The sequence below is a fragment of the Mesoplodon mirus genome (assembly GCF_964341445.2).
Source record: "Mesoplodon mirus genome assembly, chromosome: 9".
NCBI classification, from domain to species: Eukaryota; Metazoa; Chordata; class Mammalia; order Artiodactyla; family Ziphiidae; genus Mesoplodon; species Mesoplodon mirus.
The window spans coordinates 72,336,278-72,352,100 of NC_138985.1; the positions used below are offsets into that span (position 1 = coordinate 72,336,278).

Sequence of the window (15,823 nt, forward strand, 5' to 3'; positions counted from 1 at the left end):
GAACAATATCAAAATTTGATAATTCTAAGAATTCAGAATGCTAATTGGTATTTACCGACAGTTGATGAACATTTGTGAAAGTTCTGACTACTACCCTGCCCAAGATTTATGGAGTTATCTTGCTTAATTTGGAAAACACAATCAAATCGTTTATGCATTTGGAAGACCCACTGATAAATGAGCCCTTGTGTTGCTGTCCAGGTCAGCTCGACCCCACTGGGAGTCTGGCCAGTGCCCTCAAACACAAGCACTGATCACTTTTCAATGGTGACTTGTGGGAATGTCAGAACAGATTCAGATCCATTAGTTCTTGAATGCTTTTCCTTCTTTGGAAGTAGATATTTAGGAATTCTCAAAATTTGGGAACTCTGAACTTGAATATTTAATGGGGACAGGTTGGATTACCTCCTCTATCTTTACAAATCCACAAAGCCTCCCAAGAGACCTCTCCTGTTCAGTTTTAGCAGAGTCCTTGAGAACATCATGAACATGTGCACAGGGTCAAGGCTGAATGGTAAGTGGGGTTGCTGTTGTTGGCAGGATGCACATGGGGAGCAGTGCTTACCATGGGCTTGTGCAGCCAAACAGTGTGATATGATCCTCCGGCTGCCGAGAGCCTGGCAGACGTCAGAGTCTGATGCAGCGGCTGCCCAGCTCTTCAGAGGAGAGGCCAGTCTAATTTAGAAGCCAAACAACTTTCTTTTGTCTTACTTGTTTTCTCTCCAAGAAGGTGAAGTTTTGAAGGCCTCAGCAGAAGGGAAGTCTCTGGTGTCAGAGGGGCTCTCTCAGGAATTTGAGACTCATAGTGTGGAGGTTAGCAAGGAGCTCTCAACATCTCTTTCCTCTCTGCCGTCCTGCTCTCAGTCCCCGAACATAAAATTGGCAATGACTGTAAATATATTTCACACTGTCATTCTTTCTAACAATAGAGCGGCCTCTTACCATTCTCTTACATGTTCCCAGAGAGAAAATAAAATTGTTGTCAGCAGCTTAAGAGTCAGAACTCAAGGTGGAAGTTTCTAGGAGATGTCTCTTTTTTTTTTTTAAATTTATTTAACTTATTTATTTTTGGCTGCGATGGGTCTACGTTGCTGCACGCAGGCTTTCTCTAGTTGTGGCAAGTGGGGTCTACTCTTCGTAGCGGTGCGCGGGCTTCTCACTGTGGTGGCTTCTCCTGTTGTGGAGCACGGGCTCTAGGCATGTGGGCTTCAGTAGTTGTGGCACGCGGGCTCAGTAGTTGTGGCTCGCGGGCTCCAGAGCGCAGGCTCAGTAGTTGTGGCACATGGACTTAGTTGATCCACGGCATGTGGGATCTTCCCGGACCAGGGCTCGAACCCGTGTCCCCTGCATTGGCAGGCAGATTCTTAACCACTGTGCCACCAGGGGAGCCCGATGAGTCTCTTTTTGACTTCGAGTTCACCTGGGTTCACAGTGGGTTTTGTGGACTCAGAGCATGCCGTCTGGTGAATGAGAACTTAGAATTCTAAGTCAGGAAGGTCTTGTGGTTAGTTTGAAGTTTGGTAAGATAGTTTTGGATTAAAACCAACAACCTTAAACTTTAACAAGATATGTCTTCTCCCCATAAAAAAGAATCAACTATACGAAGGTTTGTTCTTGGGCCTTATTTTTATTATGTAATAATTTTTGTACTTCCAAATTTTTATTAATGTGAAAAAGATTTTTCTGTACTTACTGGTTTATACTATTCCAGTATTTGCAAAAGATATAGTTTGACAAGAACTTCCAAGTTCCTTCAGAGAGAGGATATTTTGCCTGAAATCAGTTTCCCCTGAAATCAGTTTCCCCTTTCTCTGAAAGAGCCTTTCCTTCTGGAACCTTCATTCTAGACTTTATAGTCAAGATGAGAAGATGGTATTCAGTCTGTTGACTGCTTAGTTCCTGACCTGCCCACAATCCTCATTGAACGAAACCAAATGTGTTTTAAAGGCTGATGTTGAACTATACGTAAACCTGGGGCTTCGGGGTGATGAAAAGACATGATTGGTGGTGGGGAAGGAGGCCACAGAGAACCCATTTTATTCTCAGTTGTTTTTTTTTTCACTTTTCCTCTATTTCCTTCTTTCAAATATCCCTTTGGTTTCTTCCGCTTCCTCAGAACTTCAAAGGTAAACATGGTTGGAAGTGAATTGGAGACCTCCACAAACCCTCTAGTGGAGCGGGTCATATCCAGAACTTCATGATCAAGATCTGTGAGAGTTTTGTATATGTCTGTCACTAATTGGTTAATAACTGTGTTCATTTTTCTGATCTACTAAATGACCCATTTGTAATCCTTTTCTGTAACAAACCCATATATCTCATAATACTCACACGTTGAGCACCCAGGTGGAGAAGTGACAGTGGAAAAGAGGTTTAGGGACAGTTTGATCAAGTTATATTTGAAAGGAAACTGTGTGGCTCAGATATCCCCAGTCTCTAGTGCCCTTGTGACTCTGGCACATTTCAGTGCAGGAGGGGAAACCATCCATCCATTTATTCACTCATTTGTATATTAAAAATTTTTATTGCATACCCGCTAGAACTGAGAGCCTGGCTGGGAGTATAACAGTGAACTACAAAGATAAAATTGCCCACCCTCATGAGGATTACATTCCAGTGGGGAGGTAGGTAACAACCAGGAGAAATAAATGAAAATATGTATGTTAGCAGGTGAAAAGTGCCAAGGAAAAAGCACAAATCAGAGAAGAGGATAAAAATGTTTTGGATAGGGTGGATAGTGATTTTAATAATGGGATGAAGAAAGGGCTCACCATTGCCACAGTAGAGCATTGTACCTCAAACCCTACTATGCTTGCAACTAATGAATACTCATATCCATTTAATGAAAGGAAGAGCTGACAGCTAAGAAATCCCCAGAGATTTGTATAGACCAAATCATGAATTTTAGTGCATGTAAATATATGGATTTCACATGGCTTATCTGTTTTTGAACTGAGAACTGACGCTTTGAGTTATGGCCATTTTAAGGCCTGGTGTTCTGTGATTTTTTTTGAGAAATTACTGATGCAGATGAATTTTGGATAAACAGGCTTTTGATAGCTTTCCTCCCCATGTTTGCACAAAAATAGAGAAATAGCACCACCATTCTAAAAACAAACCTGCCATCTTAAGTAATAGTTGAAACATCACCTATGTGGTACTCTACTCAAAAATGTTTAACCTGAACCTTATCATGAGGAAGTATCAGACAAATTCATATTTAGTTCTGGTCTAGATTTATAAAAAATGTCAGTGTTCTGAAGGAAAAAAGAAATTTCGGCAGCTGTTCTAGATTAAAGTAGATGAGAGAGACATGAAAACTAAATACAATACTGGATCCTGGATTGAAAAAAAAAATACTGTAAAAGACATTATTAGGAAAACTGAGGAGATTTGAAGATAGACTGTATATTAGATGATACTATTGCATTAATATTAAATTCCCTGAGTGTGATAGTTAACTTGTGGTTATAATGGAAAAAGGAAAATGTTCTTAGGCCTGGGAGGTACCTACTTAAATTAAAGTAGAGTGTCTACATATGAGTCTTATGTGGTTAAAAAAAAATTAAATGGTCTCCCTCTTGCTAAAAGTATTGCAAAATGCTAAAAACTGGTACTTCTAGGTGAAGGGCATGTAGGTGTTCACTGTACTATTTTTGCAACTTTTCTGAAGGTTTGAAAATTTTCAAAAATTGAATGTTGGGGAAAGAATAGAAAGTGGTTGCAAAGGCATTTCTTGTCATCTTATCAGCCAACCCGTTTCACCATTAGTATGATGTCAGCTGTTAGTATTTTGTAGATACCTTCATCAAGTTGAGGAAATTCTCTTCTGTTTCTAGTTCATTGAGTCTTTTAACATGAAGAGGTGTTGGATTTTGTCAAATGTATTTTCTGCATCTATTGAGATGATCATGTGGTTTTGGTTCTTTGTTGTATTAATATGGTGTGTTATATTGATGGATTTTCATATGTTAAACCAACAAATCTTGCATTTCTGGGATAAATCTCACTTGGTGTATAATCGTTTTTATATGTTGCTAGATTCAATTTTCTATGTTTTGTTGAAGATTTTTGAGTCTATATTTGTAAGGCATATGGGTCTATAGTTTTCTTTCCTTGTGATGTCTTTGGTTTTTTATCAGGATCATACTAGCTTCATAGAATGAGTTGGGAAATATTCCCTCCTATTTTTTGAAAGAACTTTGTAGAAAGTTTGTGTCAATTCTTTAAACATTGGGTAGAATTCAACAGTGAAGCCGCCTGGGCCTGGTCTTTTCTTGGTGGGAAGATTTTTGATTACTAATTCAATTTCTTTACTTGTTATAAGTCTATTCATATATTTTATTTTTTCTTTAGTCAGTTTCAGTAGTTTGTGTGTGTCTAAGAATTTGACCATTTCATGTGGATCATCTAGGTGGTTGGCAAATAATTGTTCATAGTATTCCCTTGTAAATTTTTTTCCTTTCTGTAAGGTCAGTATGATGTCCTCACTTTTATTCTTGATTTTAGTAATTTGAGTCTTCTCTCTTTTTTTTCCTGTTTAATCTAGCAAATAGTGTGTCAATTTTGTTGAACTTTTTAAAGAAGATACTTTTGGTTTTATTGAATTCTTTTATCTTTATTTTATTTATTTCCATTCTCAGCTTTATTTTCTTTCTTTTGATTGCTTTGGGTTTGATTGCTCTTCTTTTCCTAATTTCTTTTTTTTTTTTTTTTTTTTTTGTGGTACGCGGGCCTCTCACTGCTGTGGCCTCCCCCGTTGCACAGGCTCTGGATGCACAGGCGCAGCGGCCATGGCTCACGGGCCCAGCCGCTCCGCGGCATGTGGGATCCTCCCGGACCGGGGCACGAACCCATGTCCCCTGCATCAGCAGGCGGACTCTCAACCACTGCGCCACCAGGGAAGCCCTCTTTTCCTAATTTCTTAAGGTGGAAGGTTAGATTATTGATTTGAGACCTTTCATCTTTTTTAATATAGGTGTTTACAGGTATAAAATTTTCTTTAAGCTCTGCTTTAAAGAAACTCCCATAAGTTTTGGTATGTTGTATTTCTATTTTCATTTACCTTGATGTATTTTGTAATTTTTCTTGTTGTTTCTTCTTTGACTGACTGGTTTTAGGAGTGTGTTGTTTAATTTCCATGTATCTTTGAATTTCCAAAATTTTCTTCTGTATGGTTTCCACTTTTATTCCATTGTGATTAGAGAACATATTTTTATGATTTCAGTCTTTTAAAATCTCTTGAGACTTGTTTTGTGACATAACATGTGATCTATCCTGGAGAACTTTCCATGTGCATTTGAGACAGAGTGTGTATCCTGCTCTTTTGGGGTGGAGTGTTCTGTATACATCTGTTAGGTATAGTTGACTTATAGTGTGGTTCAAGTCTTCTTTTTTCTTATTGATATTCTGCTTAATTGTTCTATCTATTATTGAGAGTAGGGTAATGAAGTCTCCAACTATTGTTGCTGAATTATCTGTTTCTTCAATTCTTTTAGTTTTTGCTTCATGTATTTTGGACCTCTTGTTAAGTGCATTTATTTTATAATCATTATGTCTTGACCCTCTTACCATTATAAAATGTCCTTCTTTATCTCTAGTAACAATTTTTATTTTAAAGTCATTTTTGTCTGATATTAGTATAGTCCCTGCTGCTCTCTTTTACTTACTGTTTGCATAGTATGACTTTTTCTGTTTTTTCCTTTTCACTTATTTTTGTCTTTGAATCTAAAATTTGTCTCTTGTAGACAGTACTTTGTTGGATCATGCTTTTCTTTCTAATCTATTCTATCAGTCTCTGAGTTTTGATTGGAATGTTTAGTCCATTTACATTTAATGCAATTTCTAATAAGATAGCATATATGTCTGCTATTTTTTTCTTTGTTTTCTGTATGTCTTATATCTTTTTTGTTCCTTGATTCTGCCATTAACTACCTTCTTTTTTGTTAAATAGATATATTCTAGCATACCATTTAAATTCTCATTTTGTTTTATTTACTATATATATTTTTAGTCATTTTCTTAGTGGTTGTTGTCCTGGAGATATTAATTAACATATTAACTTATAAGATATCTAGTTCAGAATAATACCAACTTAATTTTAATAGTATATAAAAACTTTCTTCCATAAAGCTGTTTCTCTCTTCCTTTCTACTATCAATGTTAATATAAATTATATTTTTATAAGATAAGCCTATCAACACAGGTTTACAGTATTATTTTATACAGTTTCTTTAAATAATATAGTAATAAAAGCAATGAGAGACAAATATACACTTACACTGTTTTTTATATTTACCTATGTAGTTACTTTTAATGTGGACCCTCATTTCTTCATGTGGCTTTGATTAGTGTCTTCATTTCAGCCTGAAGTACTCCGTTTAGTATTTCTTAGAGATCAGGTCTGCTAGCAGTGTATTCCCTGAATTTTTATTTATTTGAGAATGTCTTCATTTCTCCTTTGTTTTGAACAGTTGTTTTGCTGCATGTCGAATTTTTGGTTAACAGTGTTTGCCTTTCACCACTTGGAATATGTTTCTGGCCTCAGTGGTTCTGACAGGAAATCAGCTGTTTATTTTATTGATGATCCCCTGTATGTGATGAGTCACTTTTCTTTTGCTGCAGTCAAGAGTCTCCCTTTGTCTTTGCTTTCCATAGTTTGACTATGATATGTCTGGTTGTGGATTTCTTCAAGCTTGTCCTACTTGGAGTTTGTTGAACTTTTTGAATGTGTAGATTAATGTTTCTCATCAAATTTGAGAAGTTTATGGCCATTATTTTTTCTCATATTTTCTTCTGCCCCATTCTCTCTTTTCTTTTGTTTTTTTTTAGAACTCCCATTATTTGTGTGGTGTCCCATATATCTTTGAGGCTTTGTTTATTTTTCTTTATTCTTTTTTCTTTCTGTTCTGCAGACTGTTGTCAATTGATCTGTCTTCAAGTACACTGATTCTTTTTTCTGCCAGGTCAGGTCTGCTGTTGAGCCTTTGTAATGAATTTTAAAATTCTGATTATATTTTGCTTTCCAATTCCACTATTTCTATTTGGTTCTTTTTTTTTTTTTTACAATTTTTCTTTAATGATGCTCTCTCTTTAAAGGAACAGCATTTTTATACTTTTCTGTTTTCTTTAAACATGTTTTCTTTTAATTCTTCGAACATATTTATAATAGCTGAATTAAAGTCTGTCTAGTAAGTACAACCTCTGGGCTTTGGCAAGGACAATTTCTGTTACTTGCTTTATGTGCATATGTGTGTATAGGTCATACTTTCCTGTTTCTTTGAACATGTCACACTGTTGTTGTTGAAAACTGGACAGTTAAAATAATGTAGTATAACAACTCTGGAAATCAGATTCCCCCTTCCCTAGGGTTTGGTTTTGCTGGTTTTTTTTGTGTTTATTGATGCTTTTTGTTTATTTGGTGACTGTTGGACTAATTCTGTAAAGTCTGTATTCTTTGTCATGTGTGGCCACTGAATCTCTGCTTAGTTACTTTAGTAACCAGCTAATGACTGAGTAGAGATTTTCTTTAATGTCTTGTATCAATATGTCTTCCAACCTCTGCCAAGGGGCTCTGTGTGTGTGTTGGGGAATGCTTTCAACACTGTAGCAAGAAGTTTACAACACCACCTTATCCTCCACTTCCTGATGGAGCAGAGGCTCATGGTCAGCCAGACTGAGAGATGTGGACCTTCTCAGGTATTTTCTGGGGATGTATACCTGGTCTTGCACATATGTGTGGCCTTTGGATTTCCAGGATACTATAGGATCTTCTCAAAGCTCCATATAGGCATCCATTCCTCAGCTTTTCCTTTTAAGATTTTTGGTCAGTATCTTGTTAACCCCAACTGGTAATGCTGCTTCAGGCAGTTACTATGTTAAACAATCACTACTGATCATTTTTAACCAAATACCTTGGGGATAGAATAGAATGAGCTCTTAGGTGGAGATAAATAAAGACAGATTCTGAGAATGAAGCTTTTTACTTTTTTATTAAGCTGCCAGGCAGATACTCTGGGATGAGATGATTGGGGAACTCCAAACTCATTCTTCTTGCTTTAGTGGCTGCTAGGCAACCGTAGTTGTGAAGCTATTGGTTTTCAAGGCTACTGTAGAGCTGGTTAGAGAGGAACATCAGTGTAAGTTAAAATTAAAGCTTGCTGTTCTTATTGTAATTCGAGTATTGTTCCTTAATAAATACTCCTTAGATTGTTGTAAACCTTTAATCTACAGAGCTCTGAAAATGTTGATTTTGATAATTTTTGTTGGTGTTCTTATTGCTTTATGGAGGAGTGGATTTTCATAAGTCCTCACTCCACCAATCTAGAATCTGTAAACTGTCCAGAATCATTTTATGTTACTTTTGCATTTTATTTTATCAATTCATTTTACTTAAGTACTAGGACAGTCCTTGAGGTTAAATCTTTTGTTGTGTCCTCAAGTTTTTACCTAAGATAATAAATTTTTAGAAATATGATTGTTAGATCAAAATATATTAATATTCTTACATTTTTTGTTATGCTTTGCCAGTTTGTGTTTCACAAAGACTCTCTCAGTGCACACTTTGGCCATTAGTATATGTAAAGGTGTATTATTTTCCTGCATGCTTAGCAACTCTAGATACTGTAATATATGCATTATTTTCCTATCAGGAATTTAGAAAATACAAAGTTCTAATTGACCTTTTCCAAAAATTTAAATAAACTATAGTAACAACTAGGATAGTGGCCAAAAATAAATCTAAATAAATAATTTTTTCCTGAAATAATCATTGTATTCTTTTCTATTTAAAAATATGTGCACAATACTATTTTCATTTTAAGTGCCTTAGAAAAATATAGATAAAATATAACATTTTTAAATATTGAGAGAAATTTTGGTTTATGTCTTCTTAATTAAGGATTAAGATTTACAGTGTGTGAGTGAATCCCTAAGATCATCATGTATTTTTGGCTCGGTTTCACTGGAAATGAGGTACCTTATTAAACTCTGTCATTTGCCAAGGAAAAGAGGAGGAATAATGATAAAACCATAAAGTTGCGCATATGCAAACAGCAAGTGAAATTTAATGAGTACTCCAGATACTGACATTGCTAGTCTGTGATATTCTCTTTGGGTGAAGCTGCTGCTGCTGGGAGCAGGAGATGCTTTTTAGGAAGGATCACTGACATTTCATGCTTAACTAACAATAGGGTAGATTTGACAGATGGACATCACTTAGTCACCAGGAGTTCCCAGGAAATGTGTGATAATGTTGGTGTATTATTTGGAAACAGTGATGTTTTTTGGACACCTGTACTTTGTAATTTCTCTCTTCTTTTTTTGCAATTGGAGAGAAGTTCATGAATTTGGTAATCATAGGTTGACCTTTAGTGCAAATTAGCACATTAACAAAGAAACCAATCTATGTTTTATGTGATCATTCCTTTGCGTTAGAAATGGAGAACAGGCCAGAAAGAGGGAGATTTGAGAAGCATATCAGGCTCATCCACCTGTTTCAGAGTGGGCCAAGGCACTTCTCTGCCAAGGCACCTTCTCTATACAATGTTCTGAGAATTTTTTTTTATGGTTAGGTCAGAATTCAATGAATGGCAATGAAATCTTGCCCTCCCATATCTAATTCACTATATTCCATAACACAAATAAAATAAGATAAAATCTTAGAACCTTAGCCTTGGAAAGGGCATTGAGATAATCTAGTGATCCTGGGCAGGTTGCTTAATCATAGATGAGTTTTCTTATCCATGAAATGAGGGAACTGTAGTACTCAGTAATTCTCAACCCTTTTTATGCTCTGCTTTTAAGAAGGTTAGAAACTTTATGCACATTTTATTAAAATTAAATTTTTAATTTTATTTCTTTTGCATAGGTTTCATATGTACATGTACATTCCTAAGATACAAGATGGTAAATGGTGGAAACGAAATCTCCCACCCACCCCTGTCACTCAGTCTCTTAGTTTTCTCTGGAGGTAACCACCGTTACCGGGTTTTTGTATATTCCTCACAAGTGACCTATGAATTTATAGCCATAAACATATTCATTTCCATTTACATACACATATTATCCTTACAAGTGGTAGTATTTTATATATTTTGTTCTGTGTTACTTTTTTCACTTAATTATATATCTTGTATATTGTTCCAAATCAGAGTATTTAAAAGTTGCCTTATTATTTTAAATGGCTGCATATTATGGCATTTATAGATATAGGATAATTTACTCATGGGTATAGGGTAGTTTATTTATGAATGTAAGTATATTTCCAATATTTTGCTTTTCTAAGCAATGATATAAGTAATATATATTTGTACCTATTTCATTTCAACATGTGAAAATATTTCTTTAGGATAAATTCCTAGAACCAGAGTTGTTGGTACTGCCAAACTGCTCTCCATGAGAGCTGTAGTGATTTTAACCTCCACTAACAGGGTTTGGGTGTGCCTGTTGGTTCATAGCATGCCAAAAGAGTATTTTTATTGCTTTACTTTGCCAATATGGTTGGTGAAAAATATTATTTCATTGTGGTTTTAATATGATTTTCTCTTACTACGAGTGCAGTTTGGTATCTTTTCATGTACTGAAATTCATCACATTTAAGAAACCATTGAGCAGAAGCGAGAAGAACTACAATCCTGTAGCCTGTGGAACAAAAACCACATTCACAGAAAGATAGACAAGATGAAAAGGCAGAGGGCTATGTACCAGATGAAGGAACAAGATAAAACCCCAGAAAAACAACTAAGTGAAGTGGAGATAGGCAACCTTCCAGAAAAAGAATTCAGATTAATGATAGTGAAGATGATCCAGGACCTCAGAAAAAGAATGGAGGCAAAGATCAAGAAGATGCAAGAAACGTTTAACAAAGACCTAGAAGAATTAAAGTCAAACAAACAGAGATGAACAATACAATAACTGAACTACACTAGAAGAAATCAATAGCAGAATAACTGAGGCAGAAGAACGGATAAGTGACCTGGAAGACAAAACGGTGGAATTCACTGCTGTGGAACAGAATAAAGAAAAAAGAATGAAAAGAAATGAAGACAGCCTAAGAGATCTCTGGGACAACATTAAACACAACAAAATTCGCATTATAGGGGTTCCAGAAGGAGAATAGAGAGAGAAAGGACCAGAGCAAATATTTGAAGAGATTATAGTCGAAAACTTCCCTAGCATGGGAAAGGAAATAGCGGCCCAAGTCCAAGAAGCACAGCGAGTCCCATACAGGATAAACCCAGGGAAATTACGCCAAGACACATAGTAATCAAATTGGCAAAAATTAAAGACAAAGAAAAGTTATTGAAAGCAGCAAGGGAAAAATGACAAATAAAATACAAGGGAACTTCCATAAGGTTAACAGCTGATTTCTCAGCAGAAATGCTACAAGCCAGAAGGGAGTGGCGTGATATACTTAAAGTGATGAAAGGGAAGAACCTACACCCAAGATTACTCTACCCAGCAAGGATCTCATTCAGATTCCATGGAGAAATCAAAAGCTTTACAGACAAGCAAAAGCTAAGAGAATTCAGCACCACCAAAGCAGCTCTACAGCAAATGCTAAAGTGGGAAACACTTTAGTGTTTCTCTTAATGGGAAAAACAAGAGAAGAAAGGACCTACAAAAACAAACCCAAAACAATTAAGAAAATGGTCATAGGAACATACATATCGATAATTACCTTAAATGTGAATGGATTAAATGTTCCAACCAAAAGACACAGGCTTGCTGAATGGATACAAAAACAAGACCCATATATATGCTGTCTACAAGAGACCCACTTCAGACCTAGGGACACATACAGACTGAAAGTGAGGGGATGCAAAAAGATATTCCATGCAAATGGAAATCAAAAGAAAGCTGGAGTAGCAATACTCATATCAGATAAAATAGACATTAAAGTAAAGAATGTTACAAGAGACAAGGAAGGACACTACATAATGATCAAGGGATCAATCCACGAAGAAGATATAACAATTATAAATATATATGCACCTACCATAGGATCACCTCAATATATAAGGCAACTGCTAACAGATGTAAAAGAGGAAATCGACAGTAACACAATAATAGTGGGGGACTTTAACACCTCACTTACACCAATGGACAGATCATCCAAAATGAAAATAAATATGGAAACACGAGCTTTAAATGACACAAGAGACCAGATAGATTTAATTGATACTTATAGGACATTCCATCCAAAAACATCAGATTACACTTTCTTCTCAAGTGCGCATGGAACATTCTCCAGGATAAATTACATCTTAGGTCACAAGTCAAGCCTCAGTAAATTTACGAAAATTGAAATCATATCAAGCATCTTTTCTGACCACAACGCTATGAGATTAGAAATTAGTTACAGGGAAACAAATGTAAAAAACACAAACACATGGAAGCTAAACAATACATTACTAAATAACCAAGAGATTACTGAAGAAATCAGAGAAGAAATCAAAAAATACCTAGAGAAAAATGACACTGAAAACACGACGATCTGAAACCTATGGGATGCAGCAAAAGCAGTTCTAAGAGGGAAATTTATAGCTATACAGCCTACCTCAAGAAACAAGAAAAATCTCAAATAAACAATCTAACCTTACACCTAAAGGAACTAGAGAAAGAAGAACAAACAAAACCCAAAGTTAGCAGAAGGAAAGAAGTCATAAAGATCAGAGCAGAAATAAATGAAATAGAAACAAAGAAAACAATAGCAAAGATCAATAAAACTAAAAGCTGGTTCTTTGAGAAGATAAACAAAATTGATAAACCATTAGCCAGACTCATCAAGAAAAAGAGGGAGAGGACTCAAATCAATAAAATTAGAAATGAAAAAGGAGAAGTTAGAACACACACTGCAGAAATACAAAGCATCCTAAGGGACTACTACAAGCAACTTTATCCCAATAAAATGGACAACCTGGAAGAAATGGAGAAATTATTCGAAAGGTATAACCTTCCAAGACTGAACCAGGAAGAAATAGAAAATATGAACAGAACAATCACAAGTAATGAATTTGAAACTGTGACTAAAAATCTTCCAACAAACAAAAGTCCAGGATCAGATGGCTTCACAGGTGAATTCTATCAAACATTTAGAGAAAAGCTAACACCCATCGTTCTCAAACTCTTCCAAAAAATTGCAGAGGAAGGAACACTCCCAAACTCATTCTATGAGGCCACCATCACCCTGATACCAAAACCAGACAAAGATACTACAAAAAAGGAAAATTACAGACCAATATCACTGATGAATATAGATGCAAAAATCCTCAACAAAATACTAGCAAACAGAATCCCAAAACACATTAAAAGGATCATACACCATGATCAAGTGGGATTTATCCCAGGGATGCAAGGATTCTTCAATATACTCAAATCAATCTATGTGATACACTGTATTAACAAACTGAAGAATAAAAACCATATGATCATCTCAATAGATGCAGAAAAAGCTATTGACAAAATTCAACACCCATTTATGATAAAATCTCTCCAGAAAGTGGGGATAGAGGGAACCTACCTCAACGTAATAAAGGCCATATACGACAAACCCACAGCAAACATCATTCTCAATGGTGAAAAACTGAAAGCATTTCCTCTAAGATCAGGAAGAAGACAAAGATGTCCACTCCCACCACTATTATTCAACATAGTTTTGGAAGTCCTAGCTATGGCGATCAGAGAAGAAAAAGAAATAAGAGGAATACAAATTGGAAAAGAAGAAATAAAACTGTCACTGTATGCAGATGACATGATACTATACATAGAGAATCCTAAAAATGCCACCAGAAAACTACTAGAGCTAATCAATGAATTTGGTAAAGTTTCAGGATACAAAATTAATGCACAGAAATCTCTTGCATTCCTATACACTAATGAAAAATCTGAAAGAGAAATTATGGAAACACTCCCATTTACCATTGCAACAAAAAGAACAAAAAACCTAGGAATAAACCTACCTAGGGAGACAAAAGACCTGTATGCAGAAAACTATAAGACACTGATGAAAGAAATTATAGATGATACCAAGAGATGGAGAGATATACCATGTTCTTGGATTGGAAGAATCAATACTGTGAAAATGACTATACTACCCAAAGCAATCTACAGATTCAGTGCAATCCCTATCAAATTACCAGTGGCATTTTTTACAGAACTAGAACAAAAAATCTTAAAATTTGTATGGAGACACAAAAGACCCCGAATAGCCAAAGCAGTCTTGAGGGAAAAAAGCGGAGCTGGAGGAATCAGACTCCCTGACTTCAAACTATACTACAAACCTACGGTAATCAAGGCAATATGGTACTGGCATAGAAACAGAAACATGGATCAATGGAACAAGATAGAAAGCCCAGAGATAAACCCATGCACCTATGGTCAACTAATCTACGACAAAGGAGGCAATGATATACAATGGAGAAAAGACAGTCTCTTCAATAAGCGGCTGGGAAAACTGGACAGCTACATGTAAAAGAATGAAATGAGAACACTCCCTAACACCATACACAAAAAAAACTTCAAAATGGATTAGAGACCTAACTGTAAGACTGGACACTATAAAACTCTTAGAGGAAAACATAGGAAGAACACTCTTTGACATAAATCACAGCAAGATCTTTTTTGATCTACCTCCTAGAGTAATGGAAATAAAAACAAAAATTAACAAATGGGACATAATGGAACTTCAAAGCTTTTGCACAGCAAAGGAAACCATAAATAAGACGAAAAGACAACCCTCAGAATGGGAGAAAATATTTGCAAACGAATCAACAGACAAAGGGTTAATCTCCAAAATATATAAACAGCTCATGCAGGTCAATATTAAAGAAACAGACAACCCAACCCCAAAATGGGCAAAAGACCTAAATAGACATTTCTCCAAAGAAGACATACAGATGGCTAAGAGGCACATGAAAATCTGCTCAACATCATTAATTATTAGAGAAATGCAAATCACAATGACAATGAGGTATCACCTCACACCAGTTAGAATGGGCATCGTCAGAAAATCTACAAACAACAAATGCTGGAGAGGGTGTGGAGAAAAGGGAACCCTCTTGCACTGTTGGTGGGAATGTAAATTGATACAGCCACTATGGAGAACATTATGGAGGTTCCTTATGAAACTAAAAATAGAATTATCATATGATCCAGCAATCCGACTACTGAGCATATACCCTGAGGAAACCATAATTCAAAAAGACAGATGCATCCCAATGTCCACTGCAGCACTACTTACAATAGCCAGGACATGGAAGCAACCTAAATGCCCATCGACAGATGAATGGATAAACAAGATGTGGTACATATATACAATGGAGTATTACTCAGCCATAAAAAGGAACAAAGCTGGGTCATTTGTAGAGATGTGGATGGATCTAGAGACTGTCATACAGAGTGAAGTAAGTCAGAAGGAGAAAAACAAATATCATATATTAATGCATGTATGTGGAACCTAGAAAAACAGTACAGATGAACTGGTTTGCAGGGCAGAAGTTGAGACACAGATGTAGAGAACAAACGTATGGACAGCCAGGGGGGAAAGCCGTGGGGAGGTGGGGATGGTGGTGTGCTGAATTGGGTGATTGGGATTGACATGTACACACTGATGTGTCTTATATGGATGACTAATAAGAACCTGCTGTAAAAAAAATAAAATAAAATGAAATTAGAAAATTAAAAAAGAAACCATTGATTGTAAGACATCCAGATTTCAGAAAAGTTAAAACACAACAAACTTAGAATCAATGAAATATGATATTTGACCCATATGTATTTTCATTTTTGTGAGATATCTTTTGTTTATTTCTCTACTGGTTGT

The 15,823-nt window shown here is 35.9% G+C and overlaps 1 protein-coding gene across 2 annotated transcripts in view; it reads left to right on the forward strand.

Annotated features, from left to right (window-relative positions):
* The window catches only part of BMPER (BMP binding endothelial regulator), a 255,227-nt gene that overhangs the window by 84,676 nt on the left and 154,728 nt on the right, over positions 1-15,823 (forward strand). The window lies entirely within an intron of this gene.